This window comes from Triticum dicoccoides, chromosome 1B (genome assembly GCF_002162155.2).
Source record: "Triticum dicoccoides isolate Atlit2015 ecotype Zavitan chromosome 1B, WEW_v2.0, whole genome shotgun sequence".
NCBI lineage: Eukaryota > Viridiplantae > Streptophyta > Magnoliopsida > Poales > Poaceae > Triticum > Triticum dicoccoides.
This window is the reverse complement of record NC_041381.1, coordinates 174,684,496-174,690,920: the sequence shown is the minus strand read 5'-3', so window position 1 is coordinate 174,690,920 and position 6,425 is coordinate 174,684,496. Positions and strand designations below refer to the sequence as shown.

Sequence of the window (6,425 nt, the reverse complement as noted above, 5' to 3'; positions counted from 1 at the left end):
TTCGTGTAAATACATAATTTAGTGCCATTGGTTATTTACTTTAAACATAATGCATTGACGTGTTAGTGTAGAGGCACACAAAAAGAAATGGATATTGTAGTCCACTACTTAAAAGTGTTACCTCATATGATTACATAGCCTCCATTTCATAAATTGCGTACCCGTTAAATTCATATTAATATTACATATTCTAACCTATAAGGATTCTGGGCGACCCGCCCTCCTGAGCGTCCCTCGATTTTGCTCTGATTTTCGCCGTTCGATCGGGCCTGGTCGGGTCAACGTGTCTGCACTGCCGTTTGATTTTTATAGTCTGTTTTAACCCAGTTTTGCTTCGTTGACGCACGATGACTGGTGGGCTTGATGAGGCCTTCCATTGGTTGGGTTAGATTTCCTCGGGTGAACAGCTCGTGCGCGCCGTGTGTCACATCGCCCGCTGACCGCGTCGTGCGTCGTGGGGAGCCGCAGAGTAGATGGCCGGCACATTTGCACCCGGCTTGTGCGCGCGCGTTTGTGATCTCGCGATGACGGGTGGGCCACCGCCGCTCCTGGTCCCGCTCGTCGGCAACAGTGGCTGCGCGCAGCGTCGAGGAGGTTGGTTGCGTGGGCTGCACAGGGTTGCCCAATCCTCTCCGCACGCTACGCACCCAATCCTTCCTCTCGTCTTTCTCGCACACCAGCCGCCGGACAGCCCTACCCGCATCCCCTCCTTCCTCCTCGCTCGTCACCAGGGCCTCCGCCCTAAGAGCCTCGCTGCTGCTTGCTCCCCTCCTCCACCGTACCTTTGCTTCTTCTCCACCCCGACTTCCTTCTCTTGGTTGTTTATCCGGCCGTCGGCGGCGACTGGTTCCAGATCTGGCGCAAGTTAGGCGAGCCCTGTGGTGGCGTGAAGGGGCAGGGGAGGCGGGCGACGAGGACAAGCAACTGTCGGCCCGTCGTGGGTGAGGCTACAGGGAAGAGGGAGGAGGCAGGCGACAGGGTGAAGGAGCACGCTGGTCCTCGTGGAGGAGGCGTCGCCGGCCAGGGGCCATTTGCCATCGCCGGCCTCACTCGCCCCGTCTACTCTCTCTTCACCAACCCGACCACGGTGGATGGGGCAAGCACGTTTGTGGCCATCCAGTGGAGCCCCAGCTCCGGTCGTAGGATTGCGTCGCCGTCTTCTTGCGTCGGTCGTGCCCTGGACGAACTCACCCACACCAGCCGTTTCAGATCATGTGTTTTTTTAACGAAGTTTCAGATCATATGTTGATACTCTTTTTTACTCAATCTTTCGTATTAACCATCAGCGTAAAGGATACCATGTTGTGAAGAATTGCTTGGGCCCATGCTTCAGATGAATTAATTCCTTGACTGTTCTGGTTCTTGATAATTCATTCTAGAATTTGGCCCTTATTACTTGTGTGTCCCAGGTTACTGCTTTTTTGTTCTGTTGGTTGAGGTTTGTTCCTTTTCTTTCTAACCAACTGTTTGCTTCTTCACGGCTAAGATTTGAGTGAAAGAAGGCCACAACAGGGGAGAAGTGGCCAGGGTCAGAACACCCACAGCTGAAGGTTATGTCAGATTGTACGAACTTTTGTTCTCTGTTTCCTTCTAATTAATAATACTGATGCAGTTTAAGTGGTATGCATTGACACATTTTCTTAGTTTTGCAGCGCTCGAAAATTGTGGAAGCCTGTGTGATTCTCTCGAATCTAGCTTAGGCCAACCGTTTAAGTGTTTGGATGCTCTTCACATTTGCTTATAAACTACCAAATCATCTGCAGGCCTGATCTGACAATCACCAAAGAATGTTTTGAACTTCTATCGCTGGTTGACATACCCTAAGAAGATGGGGCATACAATTTTTGTTAGCCTGGAGTTATGGACATGCTCTTCAGTCAAATCTCCAACTTCCCAGATGGTACTAATTTTTTCTCTCCAATCTCTTGTTTGCTAGATTCCGCCTATGTTGTCTCAACATAGCCGGTCCCAAGCCCGGGTAAAGGAGGAGGGTTGTGATAGGCTTGGCGAGCCAACGTAAAAACTCAGCCACTCTTATGGAGATGAAACCCAAAAGATTTTCGTTGGGGCGTAACCCTCTCAGCGACGCGCCACATCGGAACCCGGGTGTGGTGGAAAATGGGCAAGGGCCGGGCCGTCACCCCCCAGGTGGCGCGCCGTATCTTGATCCGGATACGGTGGCAAGTGAGCGAGGATCGGGTCGTCGCATCCTTAGTGGCGCGCTACATCGGCGCCCGGATGTAGTGGAAAATGAGCAAGGGTCTTCGCATTTGACTCGACGAGTGCGAAGGGTAAGGAAGCTAGCCGAGCCTAGGAGGATTCGCTTAGGTAGCTGGAACGTAGGGTCTCTGACAGGGAAGCTTCGGGAGCTAGTTGATGCAGCGGTGAGGAGAGGTGTTGATATCCTTTGCGTCCAAGAAACCAAATGGAGAGGACAGAAGGCGAAGGAGGTGGAGGATACCGGCTTCAAGCTATGGTACACGGGGACGGCTGCAAACAGAAATGGCGTAGGCATCTTGATCAACAAGAGCCTCAAGTATGGAGTGGTAGACGTCAAGAGACGTGGGGATCGGATTATCCTGGTCAAGCTGGTAGTTGAGGACTTGGTTCTCAATGTTATCAGCGCGTATGCCCCGCAAGTAGGCCACAATGAGACCACCAAGAGGGAGTTCTGGGAAGGCCTGGAAGACATGGTTAGGAGTGTACCGATTGGTGAGAAGCTCTTCATAGGAGGAGACCTCAATGGCCACGTGGGTACATCTAACACAGGTTTTGAAGGGGCGCATGGGGGCTTTGGCTATGGCATCAGGAATCAAGAATGAGACGATGTCTTAAGCTTTGCTCTAGCCTACAACATGATTGTAGCCAACACCCTCTTTAGAAAGAGAGAATCACATCTGGTGACTTTTAGTAGTGGCCAACACTCTAGCCAGATTGATTTCATCCTCTCGAGAAAGGAACATAGGCGTGCGTGCCTAGACTGTAAGGTGATACCTGGAGAGAGTGTTGTACCCCAGCATAAGCTGGTGGTTGCTGACTTCCGCTTTCGAATTCGTGTCCAGCGGGATAAGCGGGCTAAAGTCGCTAGAACGAAGTGGTGGAAGCTCAAGGGGGAGGTAGCTCAGGCGTTCAAGGAGAGGGTCATTAAGGAGGGCCCTTGGGAGGAAGGAGGGGATGCGGACAATGTGTGGATGAAGATGACGACTTGCATTCGTAAGGTGGCCTCAGAGGAGTTTGGAGTGTCCAGGGGAAGGAGAAGCGAAGATAAGGATACCTAGTGGTGGAATGATGATGTCCAGAAGGCGATTAAAGAGAAGAAAGATTGCTTTAGACGCCTATACCTGGATAGGAGTGCACACAACATAGAGAAGTACAAGATGGCGAAGAAGGCCGCAAAGCGAGCTGTTGGTGAAGCAAGGGGTCGGGCGTATGAGGACCTCTACGAACGGTTAGGCACGAAGGAAGGCGAAAGGGACATCTATAAGATGGCCAAGATCCGAGAGAGGAAGACGAGGGATATTGGCCAAGTCAAATGCATCAAGGACGGAGCAGGCCAACTCTTGGTGAAGGACGAGGAGATTAAGCATAGATGGCGGGAGTACTTCGACAAGCTGTTCAATGGGGAGAATGAAAGCTCTACCATTGAACTGGACGACTCTTTTGATGAGACCAGCATGCGTTTTGTGCGTCGAATCCAGGAGTCTGAGGTCAAGGAGGCTTTAAAAAGGATGAAGGGAGGCAAGGCGATGGGCTCGGATTGTATCCCCATTGAGGTGTGGAAAGGTCTCGGGGACATAGCGATAGTATGGCTAACCAGGCTTTTCAATCTCATTTTTCGGGCAAACAAGATGCCAGAAGAATGGAGACGGAGTATATTAGTACCAATCTTCAAGAACAAGGGGGATGTTCAGAGTTGTACTAATTATCGTGGAATTAAGCTGATGAGCCATACAATGAAGCTATGGGAGAGTGTCATTGAGCACCGCTTAAGAAGAATGACAAGCGTGACCAAAAACCAGTTTGGTTTCATGCCTGGGAGGTCGACCATGGAAGCCATTTTCTTGGTACGACAGCTTATGGAGAGATATAGGGAGCAAAAGAAGGACTTGCATATGGTGTTCATTGAATTGGAGAAGGCCTATGATAAGATACCGCGGAATGTCATGTGGTGGGCCTTGGAGAAACACAAAGTCCCAGCAAAGTACATTACCCTCATCAAGGACATGTACGATAATGTTGTGACAAGTGTTCGAACAAGTGATGTCGACACTGATGACTTCCCGATTAAGATAGGACTGCATCAGGGGTCAGCTTTGAGCCCTTATCTTTTTGCATTGGTGATGGATGAGGTCACAAGGGATATACAAGGAGATATCCCATGGTGTATGCTTTTTGCGGATGATGTGGTGCTAGTTGACGATAGTCGGGCGGGGGTAAATAGGAAGTTAGAGTTATGGAGACAAACCTTGGAATCGAAAGGGTTTAGGCTTAGTAGGACTAAAACCGAGTACATGATGTGCGGTTTCAGTACTACTAGGTGTGAGGAGGAGGAGGTTAGCCTTGATGGTCAGGTGGTACCTCGGAAGGACACCTTTCGGTATTTGGGGTCAATGCTGCAGGAGGATGGGGGTATTGATGAAGATGTGAACCATCGGATCAAAGCTGGATGGATGAAGTGGCGCCAAGCTTCTGGCATTCTCTGTGACAAGAGAGTGCCACAAAAGCTAAAAGGCAAGTTCTACAGGACGGCGGTTCGACCCGCAATGTTGTATGGCGCTGAGTGTTGGCCGACTAGAAGGCGACATGTTCAACAGTTAGGTGTGGCGGAGATGCGTATGTTGAGATGGATGTGTGGCCACACGAGAAAGGATCGAGTCCGGAATGATGATATACGAGATAGAGTTGGGGTAGCACCAATTGAAGAGAAGCTTGTCCAACATCGTCTGAGATGGTTTGGGCATATCCAGCGCAGGCCTCCAGAAGCTCCAGTGCATAGCGGATGGCTAAAGCGTGCGGAGAATGTCAAGAGAGGGCGGGGTAGACCGAATTTGACATGGGAGGAGTCCGTTAAGAGAGACCTGAAGGATTGGGGTATCACCGAAGAGCTAGCTATGGACAGGGGTGCATGGAAGCTTGCTATCCATGTGCCAGAGCCATGAGTTGGTTGCGAGATCTTATGGGTTTCACCTCTAGCCTACCCCAACTTGCTTGGGACTAAAGGCTTTGTTGTTGTTGTTGTTGTTGTAATCTCTTGTTTGCTAAATAATTCCATCTTCATCTTCCTTCATCCCACCGGGGAATGTTTAGCAGTGACACTTGATCCGACATTTTAAATTTGTGCAACTGGATGTCTGATGATTGCTTACATAGAATGATTTGTGCAGTATATTGAATTAGTGTCTAAATCAGAAGAACTTAAATAGGTTCGTTTGTGGATTCCATTAGGTATTGTAGTACAACAATAAATTGTATTTTCCAGAGTTAGGTTGAATTCTTATATAGTTGCTCGGTTTCTCATTTGTAGGTTCATTCCTTTAGGGTTGTTCTTGCGATCCAGGTGAGTTGAGCAGTGGCTTGGTTGAAGATGTTGGTGCTGTTTGAGACGCCCACTGGGTTCACCCTTTTCAATGTTCTGAATGAGGGCAAGCTCGACATGGTCGAGGTGAGTGCTCGCCGCAACCTCAGCTCCTGGTTTAGTTTTAATTACTCTTGTTTGTTTCGACTACAAAATAAGTTCTCTTTTCAGAAAACTTGGTATGTGATATATATATCACATTATAATAGAATAACTCAGCAAAAGCGTTTTTATTTGAATGAGCAAGAATCCGTGGTGTGCTTCCTCAACTATGTGTCCCTTCTCCAAATGTTAGAAAGGTTATATTAATTTAGTTGTCGCATAGAAGTTGGTTTTGGCTACTAGGCTCATTTGATGTTTGCATGACTTTTGAAATTTTGAGTGACATGTATATTAGTGATCTATAGACTGAATATGTGTAATTTGCATGACATATATCAGGACTTTGATTTGTAGGCTCAAATAATTTTTGTCCATTTATATTAAATCCCACATTATGAATATCAGAAAAATTGCTCGGTTGGGCGTATGCCATTTTTTCTTTATCTATTTCAGCTAGATCAAATCAACCACAACGTCCTCATTAACTCTCTTTTATTTGTTTGCAGGAGGTTTAGCAGGTCTGACTTATGGTCTAAGTTGATGGTGTTTAGCAATATTGGTTCGATCCATGCAGAGGTCCTCGCCGTCGTTGCAGTGGCGGGACAATACGGCGAGGAGCCTCCTCCTCCTCGCGGTGGCTGGCTGTTAAATGCTTTCGTTTTGTTTTCATTTTGCCAAAGGTTGGACTGGTATTTGTTTGGTTTCATGATGGAACAATATTGCGAGTCAAATGTGACATGCATGATTG

At 48.3% G+C, this 6,425-nt stretch overlaps 1 long non-coding RNA gene across 7 annotated transcripts in view; it reads left to right on the top strand.

Annotated features, from left to right (window-relative positions):
- The first annotated feature begins 642 nt into the window (after positions 1 to 642).
- The window catches only part of LOC119326343, a 7,661-nt gene continuing 1,878 nt past the window's right edge, over positions 643 to 6,425 (top strand). Inside the window, exons 1-4 of one of the 7 annotated variants that reach the window (XR_005157936.1) lie at positions 644 to 1,550; positions 1,653 to 1,900; positions 5,525 to 5,662; positions 6,184 to 6,425. The exon at positions 6,184 to 6,425 is cut by the window's right edge and continues 839 nt beyond it. This is a non-coding gene — a long non-coding RNA (uncharacterized LOC119326343). Of the gene's footprint in view, positions 1,901 to 5,524; positions 5,663 to 6,183 lie in introns of all 7 variants that reach the window. The other 6 variants (XR_005157945.1, XR_005157932.1, XR_005157935.1 and 3 more) reach the window with 6 other exon arrangements.